General features: G+C 36.8%; 1 long non-coding RNA gene across 1 annotated transcript; it reads right to left on the bottom strand.

Moving 5' to 3' along the window:
* Positions 1 to 10,266: 10,266 nt before the first annotated feature.
* LOC132605394 (uncharacterized) lies at positions 10,267 to 12,878 on the bottom strand. The gene is made up of 3 exons (XR_009569171.1): positions 12,488 to 12,878; positions 11,145 to 11,300; positions 10,267 to 10,393 (listed from the first exon to the last, which is right to left on the bottom strand). It is a non-coding gene; the product is annotated as an uncharacterized LOC132605394 (long non-coding RNA).
* Positions 12,879 to 21,849: the final 8,971 nt, after the last annotated feature.

Here is a 21,849-nt window from a genome sequence, read left to right as displayed (position 1 = left end):
TGTCGGTGCTGATTGAGAAGTTGAAGGTGGTGTTGATGCTGAAGCATTAAAGCTAGAATTGATGCTAAGATTCGACCCATAATAACTTTGTGCTTGAGATCCAAGACCATATATTTTTCTCTTCCTTGTTCCCCCAGCAGCTTCGTAATATGCTTCACATTGATTAATATCATATTGAAGCTGTGATTTTTCCCGTAATATTTCTTGATATCTTTCCTGTAATAAGTAGTGAAATTAAAACATCAAGAATACTAACCATTCAATTTTACCAAATAAAAATAGAAATGAATTCCAAAGATAAGGAAGCAGCTATTTATCCATTTTTCATTGGAAGTCTAATGATGACCAACCAAAAAAGAGTTTCATACAACTTGGATATAAATTGTTACACCCCGAAAATTTCCCGTTAACGTACAGTAAATAGACTAACGAAGGGCACGACGTATACTATGTTTTAATAAGTAAGAAATAACATTTGATGATTCTAAATGAGATTTCAAAGACATTTGAGGTAGGAGACGAAAGTTGTTAAGGAAAGCAAGGCATATGTTGTGTGTCGGGCAGGATTTACGAGTACCGAATTAATGATGGCTTAATGATGTTTTGGAGATGAGTTATAATGTCACTTATATTGTTAACTAGGTGTGAAACAAGTATCAAGAAGGTTCCATAAGGATTTGAGATCAAACGAAGTGACGAGAACAAAATCGGAGAAGAGATAGATTATACGACCAATTATACGGTCCGTATAATGGTCCGCAGAATCATCACAGTGAAGGTCCCTCACTGATGGGATTATACGGTCACTTATACGGACTGTATAATGTGCCATATAATGGTCATAGAATGAGTTGTTGCTGGGATGATTTTACGGTCACTTATACGGACCGTATAAGTGTCCGTATAATGTAGTCGGGACAGATTTTAAAAGTTGATATAAGAACCTCATCTCATTTAATTCATTTCATTTTTCACTCCACCCTTCAATAACACTCTAGAACTCTCTCCACTCTTCATCTACAAATATCCAAGTGACACTAAGGATCAACTTCATCAAACCAACAAAATTAAGTGTAAGGAACACATTAAAGTTCATCCAAGCCAAGGAATTCCAATGGAAGTGAACTAGGATTTTGGTGCAAGAGAAATATTTCCACTCAAGACTTATTCCTACACTATCTAAGGTAAGTTTTATGATCTTTTAATGTTGTTTAAGGTGTTGAAAAGTTGAAAAACTTGGATTATAGGAATCCTATAGGAAATGGGTCATGAATGTGGGAATAGTGTCATTTTTTAGTAGTAGTTTGGAGTGAATCATGAATATTGATATGTTGTGATGATAAGTATGCTATAAGTGACATTTAAAACATAGGGTAAATATTATATATGAGAAAACGCAATAGTGAATTATGACCACGATTATGGAGGAATTGAAGTGGAATTGTGAAATGTGGATAATATAGATGAATGATGATTCTTGTTTATATTATTGTGAATTTACATCTTCTAGGTGAACTTCACCTCCAGAACTTTGGAAGTGTTGTACAGATATAGTGCTGCTACAGGAAATGCAGTGAAATATGGAAATAACACAAGTCACAAAAGCAATTCCCTGGTCATTTTTTGATCAACAAATGCTAACTATCATTTCATTATTCAAGTTCTTAGTTTTTATAGTTATTTTCTTAGAGTAGTATCAACTAAAGTCGTCATATAAGGCTTAAGTTTTTCATTAGTTTAATTTTGAAATTATAAAATTTTGAACTTACATGGATAGTTCGGGCACGCTCATCAACAAAAGATTCTCCATCATGATCATGTGTATGGATGTGCAAATGTAACTCACCTAGTGTTGGATCTCGACCCTTTTCAACAGCCTATGCAAAAGTTACTCATTTCAGAAAATTAGCAACAAAAGTTTTTTGTATTTTTGTGTAAAAATGAGATTGAAAATAACATATAAGAAAATATCAGTCTCTGTTGATATCCTTTAATCGTTGAAATGGACCTGTTTATTCATAACTTAGCTTAAAAGAAGTAACTTGTCAAGGACAAGGAATGTACAAAGAATTAATAGAAGCTAATATAGGACTTCATTTGAGACTAATATAACATCTTACTTAACATTAACCAGCAAACTAACTACTTCATTATTTTTTCAAAAAATATTCATTTGTGTAGTGTAATCATGTTTAAATTCGTGTTATACTATCCTCTCTAACATATATCATTTATCTTCTTGTTAACTTTTTGTTGAATTTTTGTAGATCAATGATGACGAAATCAAGTTGATCATGAATTCAAGAAAGCAAGAAGCTCGTGGACATGACACCACCAACAGTAAAATATTTTCAAAAACTACTCCATCAAGTTCTTCAAGGCAGTCATAACACTACTAAAAAACACAGTGTTTCCCAATAATTCAATCACAAAAGACAAAAGTAATATCCTAAAAGAAATCAGCTGTGTGAGTCCCAACAGTCCATTTACTTTGCTCCAATGGAACAACACCAGTAGTACCCAAAAGTGGCAAAGCATAACTAAAACATGTAACAATCCCAGCTGAAAATAGTACTTTAGGAAATGTCTTTTGAGGTTGTTCAACTTCACCAGCTAAAGTACTAGCATTATCCCAAAAATTCAAGTTCCAAAAAAGGGTATTAAAAAACAAGTTCCAGTCTTTTTAACACCCCTTTGGCCTAAACTCAACCATTTACTAGGATCAATATTTGTAGCTGAAAACAATGTAATTAACCAAAAGGGACAAAGGGAAAGTACACCAAGAACAACAGCAGTATACCCAACAATAGACAAACCTAAATAACTCAAGAAAGACAACAACATAGTAATCAAGAAAATAGCAATATACCTAGGTAAACCAGAATCAAGAACTTCAAAAACCACCTTGAAAAAACAATTTTCAAGTAGTATTTTTCAAGTAGTAAATAAAAAAAAAATTAAGAGTGTATGAAAAAATATTCCTTACAAGTCTCTTGCGATGTTCCCCAATGCAGACAGAGCCACCTGTGTGAGTCCCGGTAGCAACTTCTTTCCCTCCACAATGATTCTTTGCATTTATTTCTGACTTTTGAACACACTTAGGATTACCCCAAAGTTGAAACCATCGTTCCGACACATTATCAGATGCATAATCCGGCTTAATCCTTTTTTGTTTAATTTTGCTAATGAAATTCCTATATTTTGTTGCTGCCTTAGTATTCCAATGTTTTCTGATTACACTCTCAGGAATCGAAAAGTCCTAATAGTATGTCTTCTGAAAACAGTTTGTAAACTAATAATATTAGTATCCTAACTATAAAATCTAATACACTTTTAAAACGAATTATGATGAAAGTTATACCTTGAATTCCCCAAAATAAAAATCTCTAGTATCTTATGAGACACCTTCTCGAGATACAAACTCCACTGTTTATTGTTGATCTTGCGCTTCCATGACTGTCCGTGTGAAATTTGTATCCATTAATAAAATATACTAAATGACATATAGCGCCTATTAGTGGTCCATGAGCAAGACTACGCAAGATTTAGTGTCAATATGGTTGCAGCGGACCTATTTGAAAAAAATGTAAGACTTAGTTAAATTTTAGAATTTAATAACATCTTGTATAAAAATTAATGATTATTGAAACTTACATATTCCTTGAACCATATAGAGAAATATGCTTCAAGGCTCTCATCTATTTGACCTTGAGATAGATTCGGGAATTCTCCTTGCAGACGTTGCACGTACATACTTCATTGCAACAAAATAAGTTCAATCGAAAGTCATGATATATATGGATATATTTATAATAATAAGAGATTTTAACATTCAAATGCTACCTCACAAACAGTGCAACCTCTTTACAATTTAGTAAAATGTAAGCTTGGGCAGCCTTGATTTCTTCAAGGGATAAATTCCTCTTTTTTACTTCTCCCCATAGTCGATCGGGATGGGTGAATATTGATAAATTTCCTTCAAGATCTTCTACAGCACCACCATCATCATTACGGTCCACATCGTGATTACGTGTCATGACATGAGGTTCAAAATAATGAGAAAACAAATGTGTTGACTCCTTCATCAAGTATGCATCACAAATGGAACCCTCAACATTAGCTTTATTCCCAATCATTCTTTTAAGAGTTCCGAGGTACCTAAATACATAAATGGACGGACCATTATATTAGAAAAGTTATGTATAATACTTGTCACAATTCGAACATAAAGTTTTAAATTTACCTTTCAAAAGGATACATCCATCGATATGGTACAGGTCCAGCAATCTTTGCTTCATATGGAAGGTGCACGGGCATATGTTCCATTGAGTCAAAGAACCCAGGGGGAAATATACCTTCTAACTTACACAAGATTTGTGGGATATCTGCCTCTAATCTTTGCATGTCATCCACTCGTAGATTGGTCGAAGTAAGATCTTAAAAAAATAAGCTCAATTTTGTAAGTGCTTACCACACATTACTGGGAAGCAGTTCACGAAAACCAACAGGCATTAGTCGTTGCATGAACACATGGGAATCATGACTTTTCATGCCAAATAACCTTTTCGCGTTTGTGTTTGGACATCTACCCAAATTCAAAACATACCCATCCGGAAACTCCAAACCCTTCGCCCAATTGAACAAGATAGATCTTTCTTCCTTATCTATTGTATGTATATCTTTTGGATATTTTCCACTAGTATCCTTTGCCAACTGTGGTCGATCGCAGTAATTTACCATATCTTGACGTGATTATAGATTGTCTTTAGTTTTGTTATCAATATTAAGAACTGTATTAAATACATTATCAAAGACATTTTTTTAATATGCATGATGTCAAGATTTTGTCGAATCATGTTAGAACTCCAATAAGGCAAATCCCAAAATATGCTTCGCTTTTTCCACCCACAAGACTTACATATTCTCTGATTAACTTCCTGTGCGTCTAACTCTATTACTTTCCTTATCCCTAAGTCACAAATTTGGATAAAATTTCCTCTCCTGTTCTATAGAGTGGTGATAGTCTTTTGACAGTCTTATCTTTGAGAAACTTTTTACGATCTCTCCTAAAATAATGATGCTAGTCAAGGAACATTCTGTGACTATCAAACCAAGATGTTTTCCTGCCATGTTGTAATCTAAAGGATTGTGTTTCCTCCATCCAATAAGGACATGCTAACTTGCTCGTAGTACTCCATCCTGATAACATAGAATATACTTGGAAGTCACTGATTGTCCAGATCAAAGCTACCCTCAGTTGAAAGTTTTGCTTTTTGAAGATGTCAAATGCTTCTACACCTGTCTCCCACAACAAGGTCAATTCCTTTATTAGAGGTTGCAGATAAACCTCAATTTTATGTTTGGGATTGTTTGTCCCAGGAACAATGACAGTTAGGAACATATATGCCTCTTTCATGCACATTCCTGGAGGCAAATTGTATGGGGTGACAATCACTGGCCACGAAGAGTATTTCCTCCCAGATTGAATAAATGGTTGGAAACCATCAGTACATAACCCCAACCTTACATTCCTTGGTTCAGCAGCAAAAAAAGAATTAGTTTCATTGAAGTTCTTCCAAGCCTCAGAGTCTGATGGATGACGCATTACCCCATCCTCTTGTTTATGCTCATGGTGCCATCTCATGTCGGCAGCTGTAGCAAGGGATGCATATAATCTTTTCAATCTAGGAATCAAAGGAAAATAATGCATTTTCTTATAAGGGACCAATTTCCTCTTACGAGAGCCGACACGACACTTATACCTCTGGTTGCCACAGAATTTACAAGATGTAAGGTGTTCATCATCAACCCAATATAACATACATCCTGAATCAGAACAATCAATCTTTTCAACTGGCAAAACCAAACTATGGACTAGTTTATTAGTCTGCTAATAGCTATCAAGCACTTTGTTATCTTCAGGTAAAGCCTCTTTCAACAATTGTATCATTTGGTTATAACCTCTCCGTGACAAAGTATTCTCCATTTTAATATTTAACATTATGGAGACTACTGCAAGTTCAGAGACAGAAGAACCGGGATATGATTTTTCATCAGCATCTTGTAGCAAATCGTAAAATCTTTAGGACTCGAGATTAGGCTCCTCCTCCATTGAAGGTTCATAAGGATGAGAAGAATCAACTTCAATATTGCTATAAGATTGTGAACTCGAACCCTGACCAAAGTTAGGACCAGCTACATCCAAGACCATTTGTTGGTATGGATTATCGAATCCCAATTCAGGTTGAGAACCACCGTGCAAATCATTACCAGAAGCTATCTCACCGATCACATCTTTTTCCCCTTGATACTCCCAAATAAAATAGTCCTTAATAAATCCAAAATTAAAAAGGTGATATTCAACGATTTCAACATCCATGTATTTAATGTTGTGACATTTTTTACATGGACATCTAACCTTGTTACCGCTCATGTAATTTCGTTGAGAAAGTGCAAACTGGATAAAATTATCTACACCGGTTACAAAGCTAGAGTTTATACCCCCTCGGCCATCCAACCTATCGTACATCCAATCACGCTCTAGATTATTCATGTTCCTATTAATGTTAACATAAACAAAGCAATCAAATTAATGTTCTATCTTCATATCATTAATACAACTAGAATAACCTCTAAATGGAAGAACAAGCTGAAATACCTTAGTGAAACAGAACATATCATTCACCTTTTAGTTAAAAAAAAAAAAAAAAACTAAAACAAAACATATTGTTCACTTTTCTTCATAATAATGGTGAATAAAAGCTTTAACTGAAACCACAAAAGAAACTTTTCACCTTAATCATCTCCAATTTCCCAAAATAAGAACTTCAAAATAGTAAGCTACAATAAATCCCAGAATACAACAAGTATAATCCAGCGGATTAGGTTACTCACTGAAAATTACTAGATTATCACATTGTCCAAGACTACGCAAATACGTATAAGTTTCAGTGACTACCTAAGTTTCTCTTCATCAAAAAATTGACTACGTGTGTTTCTTTGCAAAATTATTAGCTCAAAAAAATGTCATATAAGAAAAAACCCATAAAAAAATGTAACCTTTACAAAAAAAAAATCACTACAATTTCAACCAAAATACAAAACAAGGGGAAAGAAGCAGCAGCTAGCAGAATCTGCAGTTTACGAGCTATGACTAAATAAAAAAACTAAGCTTTTTACATTTTAAAAAATTAGTTAAACAAGGGAATTAATTAGTTGACATGCATGATTCTTTTGGAAACCTTAATCTTCCCCTTCGTGAATTATTTTGCACTTGCTATACAATGGAAAACTACAACATGAAGAAAAGATCAATCACAGATCTAGCTGAAACACAAAATTTCAGCAAAAGCAAACTAAGATTCTGGCACCAACGAAATTCTTTTTCCCCAATTTTAATTCTCACCAAAAAAAACCTTTCAATTTACAGCCACACTAGAATGAACCAAATATAGTAAAATTTTAAAAGAAAATGAATTCTTACCTGTCAAGAAAAAGGGCTTAGAAAATAAACAAAGAACAAGAGAAGAAAGTACAGCAAAATCTTAAAATATTAAATCAATGCCACTATCATACCAATATTTGGATGTGAATAAGCTGAGTTTTAAGAATCGAGTAAGAAACTCAGTTCACTAATACTAATTTCAAATCACAGAATATAAAGAATGTTGAGTTCTTCAAGCTTTTTCTTGACATGCAACGAATTAAAACAAACTTTAAGCACCAAATAATATTACCCTACAAGGTTTAGCACAAACAAAGGTCGAATTTCCATTTTCATCAGATTTTGGCCCAAATAGAGATTCCCAACACTTAACCTTCAAATAAATTATAAACCCAACATTTTTCAAGACACCCAACTTCGATTTTAGCAAAAAAAAAAACACTTAACGACGCTCTGTCCTGTAGATAATAAGTTAAAAAACACAGATTTCTTAATTTCTATTTTAGATTTAATGTCAGAAAACACGAAGAAAGAGATAAAGAAGAAATAAATTTCCCATAAAATATAGAAAAATCAAAACATACCTATCCTTTAGATAAAAGATGCAGCAGAAGAAGCGAAAACACAATAGAATCCCTAAATTCACATTATTTTGATCTAGTTCACAATTTCACACACTGTCTCTCTCTATATTGTGCTCTCTCTCTCTATATATACATATCTGTGTTGGGTGTGTTTGAAGTGGAGGAAATAAATGTGTACCCTAGGATATATCTTTTTTTTAATACTTAACGATTGAATAGCGACGGATTTTATATTCCATTGCTAAATAATACATTGACTTCTTTTAATAATTAATATTGTGACGAATTTTTCCGTTGCTGTGAATATATATTTTTTGGAGAAAATTAAAAGGTCTAGTGACGGATGTTTCGTTGTTGAATCCGTCGTTACATAAAAATAAAATTTGTCACGCCTCTTTTGTTGCTAAATCTGTAGTGAAATTTAAGGCGTTAAAATTTCGTGCTAATTATTAGTGATGAAATTCAGTTTTCGTTGCTAATCCATCGCTATTTAATGAGATAAAATTTTAGTTGCTTTTCTCGCAACAAAATGAGCATTCCGTAGCTAATCCGTCGTTAATTAGCGACAGAATATGGTCTGTCGCCAATATTCCGTCACTAAACGCTGGTTTTTTAGTAGTGACCCAAACCAGAGCGTGAAGCATCACAATAAACAACAAAATCCTTGCCCTCCACGAGCAATGCTAGAATAGGGGTTGTCGTCAACAATGTCTTGAGCTTTTGAAAAATCTCCTCACACTTGTCGGACCACTGAAACGGTACCTCTTTCTGAGTCAAACGGGTCAAATGAGAAGCAATAGAGGCAAACTCCTTCACGAACCGGCGATAATAGCTGGCCAGACCCACGAAACTGCGGATTTCGGTCACTGATGTGGGCCTAGCCCATTCCCTGACGGCCTGAATTTTCTGCGGGTCCACCATAATATCTTCATTCAAAATTACATGCCCCAAGAAGGACATAGAAGACAACAAATATTCACACTTGGAGAACTTAGCATACAACCTCTTCTCCCGCAATACCCCAAGAGCAATCCTCAAATGTTTCTCATGTGGGCCTAGCCATTCCCTGACGGCCTGAATTTTTTGCGGGTCCACCATAATATCTTCCTTCGAAATTACATGCCCTAAGAAGTACATAGAAGACAACCAAAATTCACACTTGGAGAACTTAGCATACAACCTCTTCTTCTGCAATACCCCAAGAGCAATCCTTAAATGTTTCTCATGCTCCTCCTTACTTATAGAATACACCAGGATATCTTCAATGAGCACTATCACAAAGGAGTCTAGATAGGGCTTAAACACACTGTTCATCAAGTCCATGAACGCAGCTGGGGCATTAGTAAGCCTGAAAGACATAACCAAGAACTCGTAGTGTCCATACCTGGTCCTGAAGGTTGTTGTCACGACCCATTTTATTAGGACGCGCGGGCACCTACCATTCCCACCGCGATAGGCGAACCCTTATCCCAATATAACCAATTTAAGTAAAGGCAGAAGAAAAAAATATAGAATAAGTCTCAGACCATCCATATAAGATAAAGTGCGAAAATAATAAATACAACCCCATAGATCTGGTCTAATTCATACAAGAACACTAACTATACTACAAGTCTGAAAGATGATAAAGTCTCGAAATAAGAGTAAGACAAGTAAGTAAAGAAAAGAACATCTGAACAGCGGCCGTCATCATGCTCACCCTGGAAGGACTCTACAACAGCCTCGCCAATCAACTACGAGCTATACTACAAGAAAAGTGCCTTTTTGTGGCAACAAACGTCGCCACAGAAAGCCCAAAAGTCTCCACAGATGCGTTTTAGTGGCGACAAGAAGGTCGTTGGCTATACTAAGTGGCTGATACTTATTCGTGGCGACAAAACATGCCACCACGAAAGGTTCGTTTTTTGTGACGACTTATACCGCCACAAAAGTTGATTAAAATCACCATGAAAACCGCCCACGAAAAGTGTTGTAAAGAAATATCGCCACTGAAAACATAGCTTTAGCGGCGACATAGTCGCCACAGAAAACCTACACTGGCGTCTCTTTAGCCGCCACAAAAAAGTATTAGTTTTTGATAGCCTCTTTCGTGGCAACTGGGGTCACCACTAAAGCCTCTTTTTAAAACGAAAAAAAAATTAATAGGCTGTTGTAGTCGTACTAATTGAACAACAACATTAAAATTATAAAACAAATACACCTAAAAAGAATTGAGTTAAAAACTTTTCATTACCAAATAATTTATGTAACAAAGTACATAACACTCCGTAATACATTGTAATTGTGTATACACATGAGAAAAAAGTCAAATGTCTTCAAACTTCTCCTCGGCCAACATCATCTCCTTTGTTAAAGAAATGTATTCCTGTTATTTCAAGAAAAATGTAAAAAGCTATTTTGGTAACCACCACAACAGAAATCAACTATTTATAACATATCAATTTGAACAAATTTAAATCAAGTATCTGAAGTTCGTATCGACTGCAATATTTTTTACCTACTACTTTTTATGTGCAAAAGGGAAAGCTGAAAGTTACTTCCATGCAAGGAAATACCTAAGTCATATATCAGATATGGCTCGACACAAAACAAGTGCTCCATGACTAAAATTTGAACTTTTTCCCTATAATCCCTAGTCTATCTTTTTTCAAACAAACCCCTTGTCTATAAACTTGTTCAAGCAAACCCTTTCACACTGAATAGCAGCTTGTTAAAAGCATTTGGAGCTTAAACGCAAAAAGTCAAAGAAATTACAAATTCTGCTCCAAACTTTCTAAGTGCACTAACCATTAGTGAAAATTCTAAAATGCAATAACACAATTAGAGTTGCTTTAGACATGAAAGTGAAAAGCTTTAATCAAATTGAAGTGGTTGACTTTTGGGCTGCAACAGTATATGTGTCGTGCACTGATCTCAATTCCCAAGTGGCTTAATCTTTTACACTAAGCACAATGTTATCATTTACCCTATCAGAGTGCAAAACATGGATTAAGGAACAACCTATATAGCTATGCTACTTGACGACTCTATGCGTTCTTTACTCACAACTTCATACTTCTCCAAAACAGAATTTATAAGTAAAGCCAATCATAATTCGATTTCAATAGAGTACTAACCTGCAACACTATTTTCAGTTTCTAGAGTGGGATGTACACTTTCAACAGAAGTTCTTGATGATTGTGTCTCAGTAGAGAGTCCTTGCCGAGGGTTACTTGATTGTCACAGTCCTCTCCACCTCTTCCAGTTCAACCTCGTCTGAATTATGTCATTTCCTGCGAAATAACATAAAAAATTATAACGGAAGTTTTTGTTTCCTTACATGAAAAGGAGTAACTTTTTTCTTATAAGAACGAGACTGCTGAACTGACATGAAAATAAAGGCATACGAAAGCTGCATATAAGAAATTCCCATCGAGAGCTAAAAGAAATAGAGGGATGAATGACTTTAGGTCCAACCATATATTGGCTAAAAGTCAAGTAAAAGTTTCATTTTGATTCATTAATTAATGATACTACATGCAGGAGTGTAGATGAATTTGGAATAAAAGGGACTACTGATATGCTGAAATTCTCAACATCTTCATGAAAAAGGATGGACAACATATATTATTTAGTTGTATTTTAAATCAGACTTGTCAAACCAATTGCTTTATGATAAAACCATTACTGAAAACAAGAATCAACCGTCTTCCAAGATTAATGCCATAAACTCATTAAATCAACTACAATAATTAGTCATCAAACAACATATCTTAACCATCTGAATCTCATTTTTTTCTTGAAACCACTCTCATAGAAAGGTCTACTCCAAAAAATACTTTTTCAAATCTAAAGCAGTTTCAATTATCAGTTAGATACAATAAAAAACAATCTACTCTAATTCAGGCTACTAGAAAAGCTTACAAGTGAAATATGTCATCCAAGGCAAGCAACAGTACACAAAGCACGAAAAAAGAAATTTCCTCGAGGACGTGAAAGTTGCATTGAAATAAGTTTCTGATCTAAAGTATTTCCAATTACTTCTTCACGGTATAAAGTCCAACTAATTTAACTAGACTAAGTTTACTTTCATGTTTTCTTAATTGAATTTTGAAGCAATTAAAGACCTAGATGAAACAAATATTCTAGGGTTGTTTAGACAGCTATCGTAAACAGATTATCGAAAATTTAAAGGCAAGAACTAACTGAAAAGCTTCAAGTTCCTCTTACTCTACATAAAAACACCATTTTGGAAAAAGATAAAGGAAAAATGAAAAATGAATAAGATATGGAAGAACTGAACAGAATCGAGGGAAAATACAACAAAATTATATAAAGATTTCACATAGAACTTTAATGGCGTCAAACACGCAATAAGATTTATGGAGTAATAGAGTTGAATCAGGCCTCAAATACACCTCAGAACAACTAATAAATAAAATCACAAAACAATAGATAGATTTAAGAAAGAGATGCAAACCCTAAGCTTGTTTGCCGAGAAAAAGAAAATCAAGCTTAGGAGCGAAAATTTGCTCAAGAAAACGTTTGTGCTCTCCAACAAAACTGGGGGAAAATCTCGATTTGGGTGGAGATCTTCATTTGCGTCTTCAATTTTGGGTATTAATACCCAAAAGCCCACGTTTCTACAGTCCCATAATTACTCATGCTTCGTCTTGGATGGCCATTAAATCAAGCCAAACTAAACACTTACCTCTAAATTAGTGAGAAATGAGGGTGGGGATATGTGAAATCGCCGGTCCTTGTTTCTAGAGAAGAGACCGAGTGAATTTTGGGAGAGGGGAGATCGGGTTTGATAGGAAAATGGATTTGGGGAGAAATGAGATTCTGGGGACGTAATTAAAGAGAGAATTTGGGGCAAGTGTGACTGAGTGGTGTGGGTTTTCTTTCATACTACTATTTCTTTAGTAAAGTGAAAATTCTTTATTGATATTATTTGATTATTTTAACCTTTTAAATTATTTAAAGTAAAAGGATTTGCAAAAAAAAAAAAAACTAACTCACCAACAGACAAGTTTCATGTAAAACTATGCAAATCGAAAATAAAGTTCTAAATGGTTTGGTGCAATATTTGTTGAAATAGTTCAAAATTTCTACAATTGGAGATCTAGATTCTTAAAGTTGCAAAAATTTGAAAATAACACCTTGTTTGCTTAAAGTTAGACATTGATCATTTGAGGTTAAGCACAAAATATAATTTTAATCAGTTAGTATGAGGATTTATTTAATTAGTGTTTAGATATATGAAATTATACTAAATACTCATTTAAATAACTCTACAACTATTAAAAGTTCCCCATATATGAGTACAAAATTATATTTTAAATTAGTGTTTAGATATATAAATTACTCCAAGTGCCTACTCAAACAAAATAAATGACCAGATATACACAAACATCTTCTATAACTATTAATAAAGAGTTAAATTTACATATGAGACTATAATCAATATCAACACAGTAGAATTGTTGCGACCTAGACTGTTGCCACAAAAGCTCAACTTTTAGTGGCGATAGCATCGCCACAAAGGACTCATTCGTGGCGACTATTTATGAGTCGCTAAAAATATTCTTTTCATCAATAATTTGGTGGAAAAGTTTATAAATAGTAGTGGCGACTTCAGAATAGTCGCCACTGAATAGTTCTTTTCCGTAGCGATAATAAAGGTCGCCACTAAAAGAAGAAGCTTTTGTGGCAACAAAATTGGTCGCCACAAATGGTCGCCACCGAAAACCATATTTCTTGTAGAGATTGTCTAATACTTTGCATCCATAAAAGAATGCAGCAAGTGCAGATCAGTACAAAGCCACAGTACTGGTAGGTACCATAGGCCGACTAAGTACAGCTAATATAATTCAGACAATAAAGCAAGATAGGCAGATAAATTAACAAGTATAAGCCAAACATAATCAGAACCAAGTACACGTCATCACCTAAGTAGAGCATCTAAACCCAATTGTGCCAAGTCTCAATATGTCCAATCTGAAACCAACATCACAAGTAAAACACCAAACCATCTCAATATAAGCCATGATGCAATGCAATGTAATAATGTATGAATGTAATGCAATGCCGTGCGATGTTGTGTACACATGTACTCCAGACGGAATTATCGACATCTCGGTAGTACAACCCAAGGTGACTCGCGAAGTCTAAGTGCCACTCGTCCCGGATCTTTGCCCATAGGGGGTGGTGGGGAGGGGGGTAGGGGGTTCTAACCAGCACCACCCTAGGGGACCCGCGGAGTCCCTGCAGTCACCCAAGACACGATTCCGATACTATCATCATATATCGGACTCTGACGTCACTCTCATTTAAAAACCAAGCCCAGATCATCACAATATTTCATCAAGTACCAACAATGTATCAACAGTATATCATGAGAATGAGAGTGCGTGCAATGCATGTATCATTATCAATAAGCAGATCAATATCACAAGTACCAATAATGGGTACACCAACATACCGTAACGACCCTTCCGATTGTTATGGGAAATTAGGATTCCGTTGGGAATTCCGAGGCCGTGGGTGGATTCATAGGGCGTCTTTTTGTATGTGTGCATGTTTTATGTTGTGTTTTTGAGGCCTTGGATGAAATGTGGGGTGATAGGGGGAAAACTAAAAAAAATCGAGCTCAGTGCCCAAAACGTACCGCTGCTGCAGTACCGCTATGGCGGTACATGGACCGCTACCATCCATTTTCCTTGGTGGCCGTTGTAGCGGGTGGTGTACCGTTATGGCGGCACCGCTATAGCGGTGGGTGGACCGCCATAGCGGTCATGGGGAAATCGTGGTGGGCCGCTATAGCAATCGACGTAAAAATAGTAGCCGAATTTTATATACTCAGTTTTATTTTCTCTTTTCACAAAACATCAACACACTTCCCAACAAGCACCTAGAGAGAATCATCAAGCTAGGGCAAGATAACTTTGTGAGGTAAGTTAATTGATTTTCATTCTATCATTCCCTTCTCCTTCTTTATTGTAATCATCTTTATGGGTCTTTAATGGTGAAATTGAAGTAGAAACCCTAGAATGTCAATAGACCTTTTAAACTTGATGGGTTATGGTTATTATCTCTTAGTTATCATCTAAATGCATTGGTTAGTTTCTCTTGATCATAAATTGTACGATTAGAGACATAAACTAAATGATTAGAGACCTAGGGTTCTGTAAAAATGGTATCTTTACCATAAAAACTGTTTGCAATGGGAATGTTGATAGAAGATTGTTATAAAATGATAATTAATGATTAATAAGGGCCTTGATAGGTTGTTTATCAACTAGAAAATCATCCACCCCTTGGAATGGGGTAAGGGAAGGGTATTCTTGCTGGGTACTTATGAATTGAGTATTGTGACTCATTTAGCCTTCTATTTTTAGACTTTGAGCGTTCTGAAGCTTTGAGGAAAAGAAAGGTTGTAGCAGAGTGACTTGCATTGTTCCAGCTCTACTTTGAGGTAGGTTACGGTCTACTTGAGTTGGACTTTTGTTAGTTGATTGTATGTCTTGTGATTTCCTTAGGAGAAAGCAAGTTTAGTGTTCATGCATGATATTGTGTGGTTAAACTCCTATATGAATGCGAATTGAGTGTTTGTGTAGGCTTCGTGCCATTATTCTTGTGTGATTGAATCTGCAGTGGATGTATTGTGATGAGAAGCTAATATAATCTTCTCGATGGTATTGTGATATGAAATAAGGAGCTGAGTATTGATACTGAAAGGGAAGAAACAATATTCTGTAAGAGGTATGGAAAAGCACATATGTGACCTAGATTATTAGCTCGTGGTCCGACGTTAGTTCCATAAATGAGAGGTACATTGATATGTACCACGTCCGAGGTTCATTCCGAAGTGGAGGTTTGTGCTCCGGTCCGAGGAGTGGATCCGGAACAAGTGGTACATGGACACCTGTATGACTCTAATTACCGATCGTACGGGCACCTACTTTAGTATCACTAGTAGGTGAACCCTTACCCGTTAACCCTTTAATCACTAGCCAATTTTAACTTCTTTAATTATTTATACTACAACAATCAATGAACATGTGAATGAATATATAGTATAACAAATCATAATTAATAAATGATACAAGTGCCGAAGTCTTAACTATTACACCCCCAAAATATGAAAGTCATCATACAAGGACTCTAACCAACAATGTCTAAAGAATGAAGTATATCTCAAATATAATAACAAAGAATGTCTGGAATAAGAATAGACATCTGGGAAGAGAGATCTTCAAGTGGCATGGCATAGATAGAAGCTCACCCTCAGATCTGATCGAGCAAACTAGCTTCAAGCTAGAGATGTAGTCTGGATGGAGTCTCTGGAACACAATTTACACTCAAAAAGGGTGTAGCAAGGTAGTATCAGTACAAACACTATGTACTAGTAAGCATCGTAGGCCGACTAAGATTAGTTCACGTATATAAGCATAAAATTAACAAGCTAAACAGATAGGCACTTAATACTCAAATCCAAGTCACAGAATATCTCATAATAGAGTCAAAACCTAAGATGAAGCTTCTAACCCACCAGTCCGTCAAGTTTCAATAATCTCACCTGATAATCACAAGTCCAAGTTCCTTCCTTAGGTAGAGTCACTAATCCACAATTTAACTCAGTAAATGATCATATTAATACCACAACAGCCGTTTCAGCAAACACACCAAAATCAGAACTAAATGAGCTATATAATAATGCAGAATAAAATGTAATGATGTACAATGCAATGCACTGGCCAAATACATACTGTATACACGTGCTACTGATTTCATAGCTCAGTAGTCATGAACTGCAGGGGACCCATGGTGTCCATGTACCCTCGTTCCGGATCCACTCCTCGAACCCGAGCCATAAATCCTCTGCCCCGAAAAGACCCTCGATCGTGGCCATATCAATATACCTCTCGTCTCCGAAAAGAACCTCAGACCACAAACCAATAATCTAGGTCACATATGTGCCTTTCCATAACATTGTCCCATCATTCCCAATGATCAATTCATCAAGTACCACGTATCAAATAGTATCACAAGTGCAACAAGAAGATTATATTAAATTCTTTACTAATTTCACATCACAATGTATGTCTTAACGTATTCCAGTTCATCTGTATGTATAGACTATGAACAATTAGCAATATCAATGTCAACCTAAGGCATCATGCCGCAAGTCTTCCAAACCATTTCCATTATGCATGGGGGTATGAATGCATAAATGAGTGTAAACGTGGTAAATCAATGCAAACCAATAAAGCAACAGTGAAGGTACAAGTCACAATACCATAAGTCATATCAAGACTTGGATCAACTCAGCCATGAAATGAATCATACAATCGTCTTAACCAACATAATAGTTTATGTCCCTCTTTACTTCCACATGTAGCACATACGCCTCACAACTAAGTCTTGTATTACCAAGCTGCTACATTTTTCTATATATCATTATCCACAGTAAATCATACATCAAGTTTTCATCTATCAACTGTCATCAGCTTATATCACAATTCAAGCCTAAACTCTCCTTCCTTTTTTCGATAATATGTCATAATAAGAGAGAACGAAGTACAACACGACAATTTAAGTAATAAGTCTAATCACAATAATAGGGCAATGAGCCACCATCAACAACAATCAACCTAATAGAAATCCATCCCGAAACGCCACAGTATGAATACAACTACACCTCATACTTCAGTACATAAAGTAATGGCGACGAGCCCATAAAATCAGAAGTCATACCAACCTAGCTAATATCCAACCAAAACACCATGTCCGAAGACCTAACCATGCTTTCTCCCATCAATTCTACACAATACATACGTTTCGCTAACCAAAGTCTAACTAAAGTAAGACATAACCTACCTGGAATGCAGAATAGGAGCCATAAACTACTCCACACGAGTCTTCTACTTCTGAAGCGCCTCATAATGGTCAAAGTCTAACAATATGATGCTAAGTAAGCAACAAACCATGTATTTAAACAAGAACAACAATTTGGGGAAGAAGACCCACTTACTTCTACCCCTTTTAATAGATGAAACTATCCTTTAATGGTGAATTTATCATAACTTCTATCTCTACAAACATTAACCTTCAATTCATGGGTTTTCTAATCATTTTACCCTTCCAACCAGATTTTAGGACAAAATTTCCATGTTTATTAGAACCCTAAGTCTCAACATTCAATTTCAACCATAAGAAATCAAATTTCCTTCCTAGAAAGTGATAATCTATACTCCTAGATGATTAATCAATAACAAAATCAACAACCCACTAATTATTTAAGGGTTTGCTAACTCTAGGGTTCTAGGATTTTCACCCACCATTGATGAACCTCTTAAAATAATCATGGAACTTGAATAAGAAAGGAAAAGGAACAAATAAAGATGGGAACTTACTCTCCAAGATGCTTTCACCAAAGAATGGAATGAATTTTGCCTCTTTCTCTCTTGAAAACTGACATTGGGGTCTTAGGAATAATGGTTCGGAGTTAAAATATAAAAATAGGGCATTATGCCCCCATCGGTCGCTATAGCAGTCACCATGGTCGCTGCAGCGGTCCCGCTATAGCGGCCCTTTGGTCGCTGCCAGCGGCCAGCTAGAACATGTCGTACTAAAACGGGCATAACTCCTTTATACGGAGGCCAAACGCATCAATTCTTTTTCCTATAGCTTCATAATTTAAAAAAAGATCTAATGGTTCAAACCTCACTAAAAAAAAAGGTCAGATTATCAATATGTAACTGTTTCTATTCACAGACCTCCGGCAAAAACACTGAATACGAGCGCGACAAAACCTAAACCCATCTGAAACTCTTCGGAACCTCACAAAAACTTGTGGAAAAATTCAAAATTATCATAATAACATGTTGGAACTTTCAAAACATTTATACGGGGTCATCCTAACTCGACGTTGACCGTGGTCAACTCTAACTCGCTTACTTAACTAGCTTCTCCATCAATGACTCAATTTATACTCGAACCTTATGGAGACCAACTTAATGACTTCATTAAGTCATAGATCATACTAATGGGACTTGGGGAAAGGTTCAATAAGGTTAAATGGGTCAAAACACTATAACGACTAAACGGGCCGTTACAACACCATGGGTCTCCTGCAGGTCATGACTACTGAGCAATGATATCAATTAACATGTGTGTACAGCGAGTCAGGTTAGTATGGTAAATTTACTTTTGTCGTGGCTTACATGATTGTGATACTTGATATCTTGGTGATTTATTGTGATTGTCTTTGGTTGACTTGCTGTGATTTATTAATAATCGTGTTTGTTGAATGGCTTGTTTTATTCTATTAATTTTATGAAATATGTGTGATACTAATTTAGTCGTCCTATGATATCTACCGATACATAGTATTTGTACTGATACTACCTTGTTGCATTCTTTTGAGTGCAGATTGTGATACAGAGACCGTTATTCGCCCTCACATCTAGCGTGGAGGACATTTGCTGATAGATTTAGGGTGAGCTTCTTCCATACCAAGCTGCCCAAAGATCTTCTTGCTATGATGTCTTTTCATACTCTGGACATTATGGTTAATTATTTGTTAAACTTCAGTTCCTAGACATGTTTTATATTAGAGTCATGTACGATGACTTTCAGATTTTGGGAATTTTGTAATAGTTAGAACTTTCGCACTTATTTAATTATTTTATGGCATGAATTACTTAGTTTACTTGATGGTTGGATGAGTATAATCTCTTGACTTGGTTAATATAAAATCAGACTTGAATGAATAGATGTCTCATGTGTTGGTTCGCCCACTAGGAATTAGTTGGGTGCCAGTCATGACGGGTGAAAGAGTTGGTATCAGAGCTTTAGGTTCGTCAATCTCATCGTACATGGAAATGTCTAGCAGAGTCTTGTAGATCGGTACGGAGACGTCTGTATTTATCTTCAAGCGGCTGCCGGACATTAGAAAACTCTCTTTTCTTTCTTCTTTCGTGCTAGTTGATTCCAATTAGTATCTGACTATATTTCATTCTCTCACAGATGGTGATAACACGCGTAGTAGCAGCTAGAGGTACGGGTGAAGGCAGAGGAGCTGGCAGAAGGGAGGCCCCAACTAGGGGCGGCGTCCCAGTGGTTGACCCCGTATGTCTAGTGGTTCCTAATGAGACAGCGGGAGATGCAGCCTTACCGGCCCAGCCTGCATTCCAGTTCTACCAGGAGCTGTAGCTGCTCAGGGTATACCAGATGCTATGGCACGGGTGTTGCATGGGTTAGCACAGACCGGAGCTATACCAGCAAGTCCAGCAGGTAGGGGTGCAGGAGTAGCGGCCACAGGTCTGGACAGAGCACAGGCTCTAGGGTTCAGCATGCAGCAGCGGTGGAACCTCGCTTGGATAAGGTTTTGGGTTTTGAGGCCTTCCCGAGGCCAGTTACAGGGCCAGTGACAACTGGCGAGGAATACGATCTATTTTGGAGGTTTACTAAAATGAAGCCTCCTGCGTTCTATGGTACTGAGTCGGAGGACGCATATGAGTTCATCATCGACTGTCATGAGAGTCTCCATAAGATGGGTGCCATGGATAAGTACGGGATAGAGTTTGTGACCTTCCAGTTCTTGGGTGATGCCAAGCTTTGGTGGAGGGCTTATGTTGAGTGTAGGCCAGCTGGGTCTCCTCCGTTGACTTGGGTTCAGTTTTACTCTGTGTTTCTGGACAAGTACGTCCCGTGTACTCTGAGGGACCGAAGGAAGGATGAGTTCGCTACTATTGGTCAGAGGGACTCATCGATTGCTGTATATAAGTTCTGTTTTCACTTTCTTTCTCGTTATGCTCTTCAGTTGCTGCCCATTAAAGGGGATGGATATGGTGGTTCGTAAAGGGGTTGAATATTGGGCTTCAGTTATCGGCTCTTCAGCTTGTAGCCACTAGGGCTTCATTTCAGGAGATAATGGAACATGTTCGTATCGTTGAGGGAATTAGGCAGGAGAGTTATGTAAAGCAGGTTGAGAAGAAGGCCCATAAGGGTGGGATATTCAGTAACTCCTTCTCGAGGGGTTAGAGTTCGCAGATATATTCAGGGCGTCCGATTCAGTCCGCGATGCAGGTGTCAACTGGGGGCCCATCAGTGGTAAATTTTCAGGCTTTCGGTCAGCATAGAGGCTACACTGCCTCATCAGCTTCTGTTCAGCTTCCTACACTGGACCGTGCTTGCTTCAAGTGTGGTGAGATAGGGAATATTAAGAGGTATTGCCCCAGACTTTGATAGAGTGGGAAGGGGACTCAGCATCAGGCTCTCCGAGCTTCATTTGCACCAGATCGAGGGGGTAAGGATAACGCACAGGCTGGGCGTGGCGGCCATACCTCGAGTAAGGGTGGTGCCCAGCCTAATCGAGGCAGTCCTCAGGCAGGTAGAGGTGGACAGCAGCCCGATAGGGGCAGGGCTCAGACTGGTAATTGTAATCGCGGTGGTTCATAGGCAACAAGAGGGCGCGGTCATTTGTACGCCTTTCCAGGTAGACCCGATACTGAGGCCTTCGATGCGGTTATCACAGGTACTATCTCCGTTTATGACCGTATGGCTTCTATTTTGTTTGATCCAGGCCCTACTTTTTTCTATATGTCTACCTATTTTGCTGTGGGTATGAATATGATGTGTGATACCCTTGACACCCCTATTTATGTATCTACTCCTATTGGGGACTATGTGGTGGTGGATAGCGTTTACACTGCATATGCAATTACTTTTATGGGGTATAGTAGATTTGATGATCTTAAACATAGTAGACTTCGATGTTATTTTGGGTATGAGTTGGTTGTCCCCGCATTATGCTATACTTGATTACCATTCTAA

This window comes from Lycium barbarum, chromosome 8 (genome assembly GCF_019175385.1).
Source record: "Lycium barbarum isolate Lr01 chromosome 8, ASM1917538v2, whole genome shotgun sequence".
NCBI lineage: Eukaryota > Viridiplantae > Streptophyta > Magnoliopsida > Solanales > Solanaceae > Lycium > Lycium barbarum.
The sequence above is the reverse complement of the archived record's forward strand: the minus strand, read 5'-3'. Positions and strand labels throughout refer to the sequence as shown.